The sequence below is a fragment of the Schistocerca piceifrons genome, chromosome 2, assembly GCF_021461385.2.
Source record: "Schistocerca piceifrons isolate TAMUIC-IGC-003096 chromosome 2, iqSchPice1.1, whole genome shotgun sequence".
In the NCBI taxonomy this organism is placed as follows: domain Eukaryota; kingdom Metazoa; phylum Arthropoda; class Insecta; order Orthoptera; family Acrididae; genus Schistocerca; species Schistocerca piceifrons.
The window spans coordinates 22691879-22707080 of NC_060139.1; the positions used below are offsets into that span (position 1 = coordinate 22691879).

At 43.8% G+C, this 15202-nt stretch overlaps 1 protein-coding gene across 1 annotated transcript in view; it reads left to right on the forward strand.

The window, feature by feature from the left end:
• The window catches only part of LOC124772873 (brain-specific angiogenesis inhibitor 1-associated protein 2-like), a 591718-nt gene that overhangs the window by 432163 nt on the left and 144353 nt on the right, over positions 1-15202 (forward strand). The window lies entirely within an intron of this gene.

A 15202-nucleotide genomic window follows, 5' to 3' on the forward strand; every position in this document is an offset into this window, starting at 1 on the left:
TGCGGTTTATCGTATCGCAACATTGCTGCGCGTGTTGGACGAGATACAATGATTGTTAGCAGAATATGGAATCGGTAGGTTCAGGACGGTAATACGGAACGCCGTGCTGGATCCCAACGGCCTCGCATCACTAACAGTCGAGATGACAGGCATCTTATCCGCATGGCTGTAACGGATCGTGCAGCAACGTCTCGATCCCTGAGTCAACAGATGGGGACGTTTGCAAGACAACAACCGTCTGCACGAACGGTTCGACGACGTTTGCAGCAGCATGGACTATCAGCTCGGAGACCATGGCTGCGGTTATCCTTAACGCTCTATCACAGACAGGAGCGGTTGCGATGGTGTACTCAACGACGAACCTGGGTGCACGAATGGCAAAACTTCATTTTTTAGAATGAATCCAGGTTCTGTTTGCAGAATCATGATAGTCGCAGTCGTGTTTGTCGACACTGCAGTGAACACACGATGGAAGAGTGTATTCGTCATCGCCATACTGGAGTATCACCCGGCGTGATGGTATGGGGTGCCATTGTTTACACGTCTCGGTCACCTTTTGTTCGCATTGACGTCACTTTGAACAGTGGTCGTTACATTTCAGATGTGTTACGACCCGTGGCTCTACCATTCATTCGATCCCTGCGAAACTCTACATTTCAGCAAGATAATGCACGACCGCATGTTTCAGGTCCTGTACGGGCCTTTCTGGATACAGAAAATGTTCGACTACTGCCCCGGCCAGCACATTCTCCAGATCTCTCACCGAATGAAAACGTCTGGTCAATGGTGGCCGAGCAACTGGCTCGTCACAATACGCCAGTCTCTACCCTTGATGAACTGTGGTATCGTGTTGAAGCTGCATGGGCAGCTGTACCTGTACACGCCATCCAAGCTCTGTTTGACTCAGTGCCCAGGTGTATCAAGGCCGTAATTACGGCCAGAGGTGGTTGTTCTGGGTACTGATTTCTCAGGAGCTATGCACCCAAATTGCATGAAAATGTAATCACATGTCAGTTCTAGTATAATATATTTGTCCAATGAATACCCGTTTATCATCTGCATTTCCTCTTGGTGTAGCAATTTTAGTGGCCAGTAGTGTATGCATGTATGGCCAGTCTTGCTATGAGTTCTGTGGCGACCAGCTTCACCTTTGCACACAACAGAGTGTGGTTCGCCCTGCGTGGCAACAAACTCCACTCTCTTGTGTCTGGTACTGTGCGGATCAGGCGGGATAGAAAGGGCAGACGTGCGCTGCGCTTAAGAGGCGGCGGGTGCAAATGCTCTCGCTGCTCTGTGATTGTACATTCAGTGGTTTCCAAATCGTCGGGTGCCAGATCCACGCACATTCATCGCCCATAAGAGATACAGGTGCTCTAGGGTTTAGTTGTCCAGTCACAAGGTTTCGTAATGTGCACATGCGCTCTGAAGACCTGCATCAAAACCCAGTGCATTCATTTTGTGATACAGCTGCGCGGGGTGGACGGACATGGTCGTCAATGCACACAGCGTTCAACACAGTTTGAAGAGAAGACGCAAGCACTGCTGCGAAACATACCCTCAGCTCGCGCAGTGTTGCTCGAGAAATTGGTGTGGTTGTCCCAAGGTCTGACTTGTGTGAAATGAAGATAATTTATACATTTGCCGCTTTAGTAAAGGTTGTATACCGATCTTCCCGGCGGCAAGCGACTCTTTTAGATGATGCCTAGTGAAGAACGCAAAGGGATGCAAACATCGCTTCATCCATGAAAGATACTTGTTTTGACCCATTCTATCAGCCTTTTCATTTCTTATATTTATTTTAGAAACACACTGTATATACAAACTCAAACGATGCCTGTGATGAATATCAGCTGTGAAAGGTAAAGTATAATCACGGGCACCTCATTGCCAAGAACACAGTCTATCATGTCAAAAAAACAGTTGCAGCGCACCAAGATTTTTTGTCTTAATTTCTATGTATAATTAAAAGAAGCTGATAAATACTGGCCGTGGATTCTAAACGACATACGAAAATAACTAAGATTTGAGATACCGAGAACGGTTCAAAATTGAATAAAAACGAGAGATCTCAATGAATGAAAGGATCTAGATACTGAATGAAGAACGGTGGGGCTGGAGAGAGGAATGAGTGATAGTCCCAAAAGGAATGAAACCGAATCGGGAGCACCGAAAGGCGGAACGGGCACAAGCAATAACTGACCTCTCGAAACGGAACGGGATCGACCGAACGATACTGGGACAGAAAAGGGACGTAACTGAAGGGAACGGTGAACGACCGTACTTGGAAGTCGTCAATCCGTCCTTGGGTTGAGTTTAGTGAAGCATTCCTTTAAACACGCCGAGCAAGGTGGTGCAGTGGTTAGCACACTGGACTCGCATTTGGGAAGATGACAGTACAGATTCGTGCTCGGTCATCCAAATCTAGGTTTTCCATGATTTCCCTAAATCGCTCCAGGGAAATTCCAGAATGGTTCCTTTGAAGGGGCATGGCAAATACCCTCCCTCCTCCTCGAAACAGTCCGAGCTTGCGCTCCATCTCCAATGACGTCGATTATGACGGGAAATTAAGCTATAATCGGCCTTCCTCCCTTCGAAAAAAATGGTTCAAATGGCTCTGAGCACTATGGGACTTAACTTCTGAGGTCACCAGTCCCCTAGACTTAGAACTACTTAAACCTAACTAATCTAAGGACATCACACGCATCCATGCCCGAGGCAGGATTCGAACCTGCGACCGTATCGGTCGCGCGGTTCCAGACTGTAGGGCGTTGAACCGCTCGTCCAATCTGGACGGCTTCCTTCCTTCCTTCCTTCCTACCTTTAGACCCGTTATTTCCCGTTTGCTTTCGCGTTTTGTACCGGTTCGTAGTTTTAAAGTAGAACATCACTGAAATTTATGCCGAGCGAATGTGCGTTGTGTCAGAGGAAGTCTCCACTGTTCCATAGGGGAGACTCGTGGACGTTCAGCTTTTGTTTACTTCAATAAGTATCAGTAATACAGGCCATTTCATTCTATAGAGGAGACGGGTAGAGAGAGCGGACCGGAAGATGGCGCCTAGGCTTGTCTTCGTGCCGGAACGGGCCGCTATTGTTATTGCCTGGTGGGGAAACGGAGGGACCGACCCCCATCTTATTTAGTCGGGGCCGGCGCGCTCCCCGGATTGGGAGAGAACTTTATTGGCAGCCTGTGCTCGCAATGTCCCGTCCCGTCTCAGCTCCCATCGTAAACTTAATGGACTGGTCGCTCGCTGCCGCACAGACGGCGAACTTGGGAGCCTCCGCAAGCCCGCTGCGGACATCTTCTCTGTGTCTGGCGGCCCTGCCTGCTGCTGCCTGCGGGCGGCAGGCTCCAACGCGGCCTGCGGAGGAGAAGCAAGCAGTATCGCAGCACACACACACACACCCACCCACCCACCCACCCACACACACACACACACACACACACACGGACGCACGCACACTTATCCCCTCGTACCTTCCATGTAAAAACTTCCGCGGGGGGCAGCAAAATGGGCAGTCAACACTGTCTTTATAGAAAGTCATGATGTCGTCATATACTGTGCAACGCAAGTGCAAACAGAAAATGTTTATATGCTATACTACTGGTCATTAAAATTGCTACACCAAGAAGAAATGCAGATAATAAACGGGTATTCATTGGACAAATATATTATACTCGAACTGACATGTGATTACATTTTCACGCAATTTGGGCGCATAGATCCTGAGAAATCAGTACCGACAACAACAACCTCTGGCCGTCATAACGCCCTTCAGTCGCCTGAGCATTGACTCAGACAGAGCCTGGATGGCATGTGCAGGTACAGCTGCCCATGCAGCTTCAACACGATACCACAGTTCATCAAGAGTAGTGACTGGCGTATTATGACGAGCCAGTTGCTCCGCCACCATTGACCAGACGTTTTCAATTGGTGAGAGATCTGGAGAATGTGCTGGCCAGGGCAGCAGTAGAACATTTTCTGTATCCAGAAAGGCCGTACAGGACCTGCAACATGCGGTCGTGCGTCATCCTGCTGAAATGTAGGGTTTCGCAGGGATCGAATGAAGGGTAGTGCCACGGGTCGTGCCACGGGTCGTAACACATCTGAAATGTAACGTCCACTGTTCAAAGTGCCGTCAATGCGAACAAGAGATGACCGAATTTGTAACCAATGGCACCCAATACCATCACGCCGGTGATACTCCAGTATGGCGATGACGAATACACGCTTCCAATGTGCTTTCACCGCGATGTCGCCAAACAGGGATGCGGCCATCATGATGCTGTAAACAGAACCTGGATTCATCCGAAAAAGTGACTTTTTGCCATTCGTGCACTCAGGTTCGTCGTTGAGTACACCATCGCAAGCGCTCCTGTCTGTAAAGCAGCGTCAAGGGTAACCGCAGCCATGGTCTCCGAGCTGATAGTCCTTTCAGCTGCAAACGTCGTCGAACTGCTCGTGCAGATGGTTGCTGACTTGCAAACGTCCCCATCTGTTGACTCAGGAATCGAGACGTGGCTGCACGATCCGTTACAGACTTGCGGATAAGATGCCTGTCAACTCGACTGCTAGTGATACGAGGCCGTTGGGATCCAGCACGGCGTTCCGTATTACCCTCCTGATCCCACCGATTCCATATTCTGCTAACAGTCATTGGATCTCGACTAACGCGAGCAGCAATGTTGCGATACGATAAATCGCAATCGCGATAGGCTACAATGCGACCTTTGTCAAAGTCGGAAACGTGATGGTACGCATTTCTCCTCCTTACACGAGGCATCACAACAACTGCTCACCAGGCAACGCCTTTTAACTGCTGTTCGTGTATGAGATATCGGTTGGAAACTTTCCTCATGTCAGCACGTTGTAGGTGTCGCCACCGACGCCAACCTCTTGTGAATGCTGTGAAAAGCTAATCATATGCATATCACAGCAGCCTCTTCCTGTCGGTTAAATTTCGCGTCTGTAGGACGTCATCTTCGTGGTGTAGCAGTTTTTATGGCCAGCAGTGTACTTGTCCTACCTGCTAGTAAAATTCGTAAATAAATCTTACTTTACGTAAACTAAGATGAAGTTAATCTTCGGAAAAAAAAATTGCGCTTTCAGTGTCACGAAAGAAAGTAGATGGTTTACTGGAAATCATCAATTGACTATTTACCGTTAATATAAACAATTCGGTTATTTTCAATCAGGGACGCAGTCACTTTTAAGTACACCTGAACATTCCCTGTTAATATGTAAATGATACAATTACAGTATCTTTTGACGTCTAGTCGCTGGTTTTACAGAGAGAGACAGAATGGCGTATTTTGATATGCGAATACCGTATTTTATTCATTGATTGTTCTAGCGAGCTGAAAAGAATAACGGCAAGAAACCATAAATTCCCGCCCATATACCGCCATCAGATCTCTGCTCGAACACAAGCAGAGATAAAACATTGCACTAATTACACGTAACGTGATCAGTTACAGTGTAGTGACAGAAGTCATGGGATAGCGATATGTACGCATTCAGATGGCGGTAGTGTCGCGTACACAAGGTAAAAAAAGGGCAGTGCATTGGCGGAGCGGTTTTTTGTACTCAGGTGATTCATGTGAAAAGGTTTCCTACGTAATTATGGCCGCATGACGGAAATTAATAGTCTTTGAATGTTGAGTGGTAGTTGGAGTTAGAGGCGTGGGACATTGCATTTCGTAAATCGTCAAGGAATCCAATACTCCGAGATCCACACTGCCAAGATTGTGGCGAGAATACCAGATTTGAGGCATTGCCTCTCACCATGGGCAACGCAGTGACCAGCTGCCTTCACTTAAGGGGCTCCGGAAAGGCTCAAAATCATGAAAAGTTCAATTTTTACTTTTTTGCGTTTTCTGAATCTGCAGACTATTACCTTTTAATAGATATATAATTTATTCAATTCCGAAGACTACAACTATTTTTAAATTTTTTTTGAAATGTGTTCTACATGGGCGTGACCCACTGTGGCGCTGTTAAACTGCTGCCAAATGGTGTTATTATTAACGTCCGTGTTCATCAGGTACATTCTAGTGATGTGAGATAAAGTATGTGTTGTGGCTAACCTGTGATGATTCAATATATATCGCTGGTGTGATTGTCGATTGTTTCTTGTTTATTTACTCTGTCGTTATCTCGAAAATATTCGTAATTAAATCTGTTTCTTGAGTCTCTGTTTTGTTGAAGTATAATAATGAGTAAAAGTAAAGTTATTAGAAATCCTCTGAAGGCTTTTAAGAAAAGGAGAAATGTTGGAATGCCAAAGGTATGTGTTATTACTGTAAACAATAAAGACGATAACCAAGTGAGTGAACCTAACCTCTCAAGTACACCTGCCCATAGCAGTCAAAGAGGGAAAGAAAATACTTCACAGAAGAAGCTTGGTTCAATGAGTGAAAACTATGAATGTTTTATGGGCGAATCGGATGTGAATGAAATATTTGATATGTCGGTTCTCAAAGGAATTTTTTCAAACTGTGTAAGACGTATTCATTGTAGTGAAGTTGGTCTGGAACTCTCCATAATAAAGCACGTAGGACTTGCTAGTGAAATACAACTGAAATGTGATAAGTGTTCATACATGACCACCTTTTGGAACAGTGTTGCAGTAACTGCAACTGAAGAAAATGGTAGCAAAATCTACGAACACAACAACGAGCGATGCTTGCTTTAGACAAGGAACGCCTTCGGGCTGCAGACAGGGCTGTAAAGAGTCTAGAAATACAAGCAAGAGTAAACAAGAGGAGGAACAAGAGGAAGCTGGAGGAGGAGTTTGCAGAGGATGAAGATAATCCATCCTATGTACCTGGAATGCACTAAAAAGTTAATCCAATCTTTGTCGCTCGATTCCCAAAACTTTTATTTTCTCATACTAATTACATGTTTTCTAAGGATCTTCCAAACATATTTGTTTCAAACTTTCAGTAAATGTTACACAGTACCTTGTGCATAATTTAACACAGCCTTTTTCCAAAAAACTGTATATTTTATAATATATAAATAAAAAATTGCAAAAAAATGTTGTGAATTTTCATTACAATTGAAAAAAAAAATCATCTTTAATAACTGAACTAAAATTTTGTAAAATCCCTGTGTTAAGTTGTAGCCCATATTCCAATAAACAATCTGTAAAAAGTTCAACTTCCTACCTCAAATACTTTGTGAGGAAAGATGTAATTTATGAGCGTTATTTTAACATTGCAAGTATAGGGCGTTCCGGAGCCCCTTAAAGACCGAGAGCAGCGGTGTTTGCGTAGAACTGTGCCAGTCCTAACAGACAAGAAACACGGCGTGAAAGAACCACAGAGATCAACGTGGGACGCACGACAAACGTGTCCGATAGGACTGTGCGGCGAAATCTGGCGTTAATGGACTACGGCAGCAGACGACCGACGATATCCCCGTTGCTAACACCACAACATCTCCTGCAGCGCCTCTCGTTGACTCGTGACCATATCGGTTGGACCATACACGATGGAGATGGGTCGCTCGCGAACTGACGGGTCCAAAGGAATGGTTCACCAAGATGAACAGAAAGAACGAGGAACGAATTCTAAGGAACGGTTTCTCATAGTTCACTTCGGTCGCAGCTTTCTACTTATGGTTCCCGGAAACGCAAAACGGTCGGTCTCGCTCCCGCAACGGCACGTCGGCCGATCTCGTTCCAGCCTCGGTCCCGTTCGTTTCTGTCTCGGTCTCGGGCTCTCTCGGCCTGACTCGTCCTTCTCGTCGACGTTCCACTGCCTACTGCTCATAGTTAGTTTAGTGTCGAGTGGCTGTGCGTTTCGTTCGTTGCGCACGCCCATTTTAGATCTGTTTCAAACATTTTTTTGAACTCTGGACTTTTGGTTCTTCTCATATGCTATTCAACGTCCAAGACCAGTAATTAAAATATATTTTATAATTACGCAAATTCCACGAGAATTATGTAGTATGCAATACATGCATCTTTTCAGGCAACAAAAGGGCATATCAGCTTACTTCACTATTACGATAAACAGCAGAAGACATGTTTATAAAAACGCAAGTTTTTTGTTGTTACACATGCAAAAGAAGTCGGCATTGCACAGACGAGTGGCCATTTTCCGTCCTTCTTGATCCATTGTAAAACAGCATGTTCATTGTTATGGAAGGCAGACCGACTTACAACCCAATAACGCCCACACTCCATAATAGAGTGTCTGGTGTCACATTTTATAAAGAGAATGTGATAACTTCTGCAATATTATTTCAGTGGTACAGGGCGGCGCACGAAGAATCGACCCCGAGCACTAGACTGCTCATTGTCACCCACCAATCGTCATCTATTGTTTCGAAGTTGTTGTTTGCATTACCTTACTTGTTATTTCTTCAGTACCTAATCATGACATGTTTATCTACTCTGCTCGTAGCGGTCACAAATCGTGCGTATTAGGCGAGCAGTCTGTACTCGTGGCCGGATTTTCGTGTTCCACCTTATATTATTTCACTGCGATGAGCCACATAACGCTACAGTTGGCTAAACGAGAGTTTTTCGCGGAATCACGAAAATTATTTCTACAAGTGTGTGAGAATACTGTAATGAATAAAAACTCTGTACTCCAGGGGGAGGCAAGTGCCCGCTTTTGGCGCATTCAATCTTCAGTCACCCATGCTACTAATTTTCAGTTTTTCATAAGAACCATATTCCATGCTCAAATGAACAGTAAACGAGTAAAAATGAACGGTTCCCAAAAAAGAGCGATCACCAGTGGACTAGCTCCCAAGGATGAATGAGTTTTCCCATCTGTACCACACGACCAGAAAACCGTGGCCTCGTCAGATGAGTCCCGATTTCAGTTGGTAAGAGCTGATGGTAGGTCTCAAATGTAGCGTAGATACCACGACGCCATGGACCTAAGTCGTCAACGAAGCACCGCGGAAGCTGATGGTGGCTCCATCACGGTGTGCCCAGTGTTTACATTGAAGGGACTGGGTCCTCTGGTCCACCTGAACCGATCATTGCCTGAAAATGATTATATTCGGCTACTTGGAGACTATTTGCAGCCATTCATGGATTTCATGTCCCAAACAACGATAGATTCTTTTGATTACAGTGCGTCGTGTTGTGGGGCGGCGGTTAATTTGTAAAAAAAAAAAAAAAATCTAATTGCTGTATAAATGCTTGCATGTTGAATCCGTTTCAGGCTTTTAGAATGTTGATAATGCTGTCTTTCGCCGTTCTCAACACTGGCTCTCTATTTACTTTTTTAGCACCCAGAAAGTGATTTAACAAACGTGAAGCCTGTAAATAGAGTTCCTAGTGCCCACTTCATCTGAGAATACCATTATAGCTGCAGCTTATAGCTCTGAGGAATTAGGAGATTGTCCGGGATTTCTAATCAAAAACGATTTTCCAAAATAGTTGAGTATATTCTGAAATTCACTGATAAAAAAACACAAGTATCCCTACAACCTAACTAACAGAGCAGTTCAGAGTCTAATGCGCTGATGCAACTATAAATGTCCGAATTAAATGTTACAAGGAATGCTCGCCATAATTTGATGAAAATATTTCATCAAACACCATGCTAAATATTTGGTAGAATGTCTGTCCCGCGACGGCACGTGAAAATACGACAATACGCAAACTGAAGCTAGACAATGAAAATCATCCCAGAATTAACACTTCACTTGAAATGTTTTCATGGTTCCGCGTATCTCTAGTAACTTAATACGGCACCCGAGGCTGTTTGTAGCAGTGATACCGATGCGACGCGACTCCCGACACAGATGGCGTGTCATTCAGCGTCTGGAGAGAACTGGGCCCTTTCTTCCTCGCGCAGCGTTCTTATATATAAAGCCGTGGTGCGGACGGCTAAGGGAACGCCAGATCAAATCGGCTCTCCCGACTAGCCGCTGGGCTAGTAACGCACCACTTCAAGTTACATAATAATTTATAGCTTCATTTGCTGATGGCCGATGAAGCTCTTAATTTAAACGTGCATTCAGCACACAGGTAAGTATTGATAATAAAATTTTGGCGTGGCTAAGTTAAATATTTTAGGCGAGAGAATTAATTAAATTACACTGCACGCAGTAGATGAGCTCTGAACTGGCCCTTTTGAGATCCGCTATCGCTATAATTTTATAGGTATTCAAAAGATACTTTTCACATCTTCATAGTCATAGCGGACCTCCAACCTATTTAAATCTAAACATCCTAGCCTTATTTATTAGCCTACTTAATCTATCTTGCTTCCTTCAGTTCTGAGATGAAAACCAGAAAATCATGAATTTCCACTAAAATCTTAATTTGTGAAATCCAAAGTACTGTTTTTATTAAATCATTATGAAAGATGAATCTAAATATAAATTTTGAAGTCTCTAGCTCTTTTCTGTTGTGCCAATGATTTTTTCAGAAAAACGTACAAATTTCGAAAATGGCTGAAGTTATCGAACTGATATATAACACACATTAATTTAGTATTATTCCTGACATGCTAGAAAAGTTTTAGGTCATTTGCTTGATTTTTAAGGTATTGCGCAACATTTATGACGTCAGAGCTAGTTACATCAGACTGGCTGGCACACAATGGAAACTGATGTGAATTTACTACAGCGTGAGTAGGCTGCTTCCCTACAGTGTCCCCAGGCCACAGTTATTGGCAATTGGTCTGAAGAACACTCTGCACAATTCGAGCAAAGATTTTGCCACACGTCGAACGTTTATGGGACAAAATCGAGAGGTCAGTTCGTACACAAAATCCTCCACCGGCAGCACTCTCGCAATTATGGACGGCTACAGAGGCAGCATGGCCTAATATTTCTGGAGAGGATTTCCAACGATTTCTTGGGTCGCTGCTACGTTGTGTTGCTGCACTACTCCTGGCAGACGTGTGTCCGGCATGGTATTAGAAGCTGGACCGTCACATTTGCCGCCTCACTGTACATCACCCTCAATGGCGACTGCATAAGTATGGCGCCATTCTATTCCAGTTGCTTTTACAAGTCAAAATATATTTCGAGTCTGAATAGGGTTTTACCTTGGCTGAGTATACATGTTTCAGGAAAAGATTTTCGTACGATACAGAATTTTTTTCCGTTCGTTATTTGGCTTTAGTGTGAAACACATATTTCTCTTCCACCGCAAGTTTTTATCATTTTGTGAATGAGTTTTATAGTCTTGAGTTTTCAAAATTAGGTTCAAGAAATTTCCAATAGTGGAACAAAGCACAGAAAAGTTTTGTTAGTTATTTCGTTACATTTGAAAAGTTTGGCGTTATCGTTGCTCGTGCTACTAATGAGGTTGGACAGCTTTTTCTGTCTGGGGTATATTTATTACTTATGCTTTCCCATTATGGCTTGTTCCGCGGAAAACTCAGCAAAACTGAAAATCGCCTGCAACCTCATGAGACATTTATTGTACAATGAACTATTTCACTTTCCAAGATATGCTTCAAATTATTTCAGATTTTTACATATGAGGTTTCTTTTTATAAGCGATTAGTTTCTTCTGGAAAAATTCCTTTGATATTGTAGTTTGCGATCCACAAAATATTTACATACTCCTTACTACAATACCTTTATACTCATGTGTGACACGTTTTAATAGCTAAGCGAAGATGTGACACTTTGGTTCATCAGGAATTTTACCGAATTTATTTGTTTTATCAGTCGATTCGTTGTTGCATTAGTCTTTAACAGGCTTTAACAGGTAAGTTACTCTTTGTTTTGTTGCTTGGTAAATATGCTGTCTTGAAGTAATCTTGATCGGCAGTCAGTTGAGTTTGTAGGATTGAGCAAGCTGTTGTGAGGATATGACTGGTTAAAACATCTTATGGGTTTTCAGCAAAGACGAAGTTACTGCTTGGCCCTCCATCCCAGATGGCCGTGAACTAAGGGTATGAAAAATAACTACACAGGCATAAAATTATGGGCTTCCTGAGGAAGAAATAATGGAAACGATTACACAAACAGGAGGTAGAGGTACGATCTCTTGCCACATCTCATCTCAAAATGACACTACCATAGAGCCCGAAATCATGAATGTTAGAGGTCAGCGGTCCGTAAGGAATCATTTCTAATGACTTTACACGAAGTTCTCCTTCTTTCCAGACCAGTTTCCTCATTTGGCTTGGGTCCCCACTCAATTGTCTGGTTTTGTAAATATTCGCCACTTACACACAGCAATAATTAAGCGTCTCTGTAGTCTTGCCTTTCGTTAGAATTAGTGGATAGTAAAGCATTACATTCGCTGCTGTAATGTGACAAAACTCATGGCATACCACCTAATATCGTCTCGGACCTCCATTTTCCTGACGTAAAGCAGCAAAAGGATGCTGCAAGGACTCAAAAAGTTGTTGGAAGAACCCTACAGCAATACTGAGCCACACCGCCTGGATACCAACACATATTTGCGTAAATGTTGATGGCGCGGGATTTTGTGCACAAACTAACCTCTCGATTGTGTCCCATAAGTGTCGATGGGATTCTTGACGGGTGATCTGGTTGGCCTAATCATTCACTTGAATTTTCCAATCGCGAACAATTGTCCCGTGACATGGGGCATAGTAATCCACAAAAATAAAGTCCATGAAAGACTGCAAATGGCCTACAAGTAGCCGAACATAACCATTTCCAATCAATGATGGGTTCAGTTGGACCAGAGGACGCAGCCCCTTTCATGCAAACACAGCTTACACCATTATGGAGCCGCCACCAGCTTGTACAGTGCCTTGTCGACAACTTGGCTCGGATCAGCACCACACTCGAACCCCACCAGTAGCTCTTACCAACTGAAATCGGGACTCATCTGACGAGGTGGTAACGCCACAGTGACGTATTCTCGGCACGGCATTATTGACACTGTGGATCTCGGAATACTGAATTCCGAAATGGAATATCCCACGCATATAGCTCCAACAACTATTCCGCGTTCAGCTTCTGTTAACTCCAAAGGTACAGTCGTAATCATGTCGGAAACCATCAAGTGAATTACCTACGTACAAGGGGAGTTTGAAAAGTCCGTGCAAAGTCCTAGAGATGGCACCACCGGCACGTATCAACCTCATATTTAGTTAGTAGCATCTTTGGGAAGAACGCACACCAAGTTTCGGCCATATTGGGCTATTTCTTTGAGTTTGGCATTCATGTGAATCAAGGAAGTCGAGTGATTGTCAAAACATGGACGAAAAATAATTTCGTGTGGTGATTAAACATTACTTTATGAAAGGCAAAACGCCTCAGGAGACTAAAGAGATGCTTGGTAAACATTACGGTGACTCTGCACCTTCGATTAGAACAGTTTATAGGTGGTTTCAAAATTTTCGAAGTGGCCATATGGGCACAAGTGATGCTGAACGTTCTGGTCGCCCCATGGAGGTTACGACTCCAGAAATCATTGATAAAATCCATGATATGGTGGTTGATGACAGAAGAGTTAAGGTGCGTGAGATTGCTAGTGCTGTGGGCATCTGGAATGAACAGGTACATAATATTTTGCATAAACATTTGGACATGAGAGGGCTATCTTTAAGATGGGCTCCGCGATTGCTCACGCATGACCAAAAACGGAATCATGTAAAGTGTTACAAGGATGGTTTGCAGCTGTTCAGGAAGAATCTGCAGGACTTTAAGCGTCGTTTGCGCCGTTTCGTCACTGTGGATCAAACATAGATACATTACTATACTCCTGAGACCAAACAAAAATCTAAACAATTGGTTACCAAGGGAGAATCTGCACAAAAAAAGGAGAAGACCATTCCTTCGGCAGGAAAGGTTATGGCGACTGTCTTTTGGGATTGGCAAGGGATAATCTTCATCGACTATCTGGAAAAGGGTAAAACTATTACAGGTACATATTTTCCAGCGCTATTGGACCGTTTGAAAACCGAGCTGCAAGAAAAACGCCGTCGATTGGACCACAAAAATGTCTCTTTCCATCACGACAATGCACCAACAAACACCTCAGCAGTTGTGGTCACAAAATTATTGGAAATAGGATTCCAACTCGTCCACATCCCCCTATTCTCCAGACTTGGCTCCCTCGGACTACTATTTGCTCACGAATTTGAAGAAATGGTTGGCGGGACAAAGATTTTATTCAAACGAGGAGGTGATTGCAGCAACTAATAGCTGTTTTGCAGACTTGGACAATTCCTATTATTCGGAAGGGATCAACATATTAGAACAGCGTTGGACGAAGTGTATAGGTCTAAAAGGAGACTATGTCTAAAAGTAAAAAAAGGTTTACCCCAAACATCTAAGTAGTTTTTATTTTTTTCACGGACTTTTCAAATGCCCCTCGTACGTATCACAGCTCCGTCATTGTACTGCCCTTTTATATCTCGCGTAGGTGATGCTACCGCCATTTGTGTATGTGCATATCGCTATGCCATTACTCTGTCACCTCAGTTTATAACGCCACATCAATAATGTTGGCAGCTGGCAACCTGGATTGCCGCTCCGCGCACGCTGCTCAGCCTCAGTTCGTTTACGATTGTGTTTGTGTGAGTTATGCACAGTGTTTTTCTCTAACACACGTATGGGTTCGCGTTCACTTCTGGGACTGCTTCCACACACAGGCACACATTCTTGAGTTTCACATGCTTCCAGGTGAAATTTATATTTTTAAGGTATATGTCACTTATTGTTTGCGTCAAATGTACACATCTTTTGTTGCTTAGTACCTTACTTTCACTTAAATGTCAGTTCAGTTACTAGTTACTCCACAGCTTAGCAACTACCTTTTCACACAGACGCTCTGCGTATATCAACCCGTGCGATTCATATCGGATGGCTACAATATTATTTTCCTAGACCACCATTCCAACTCTCTAGCCATCGCAGATCATCCTTCACTGAATTGAAATTAATTATTTATCATTACTGAATCATGTAATTACGAGGGGCGTTCAGAAAGTAAGCTCCGATCGGTCGCGAAATGGAAACGACTATGAAAATCCGATAAAGCTTTGCACAGATGTGTTGGGTAGTGTCTCTAGTATAACCCCAGTTAGCGTCACGTCGCTCTTCTCATTTCTGAGCTCGCAGTGAGTGCGTAAAGATGTCTAGAAAATAGTGTCTGCCGCCAAGTACGAGGGCCTGCTGAGAAATTTCGCCTGAAGCTATGCAGCTAACATTACATAACTGTCGTGCTGTTTCGTCTTCACGACAATTCTCAGCCGCATTCTGCAGGGGCAATGAAGATGCTCCTGCATCGT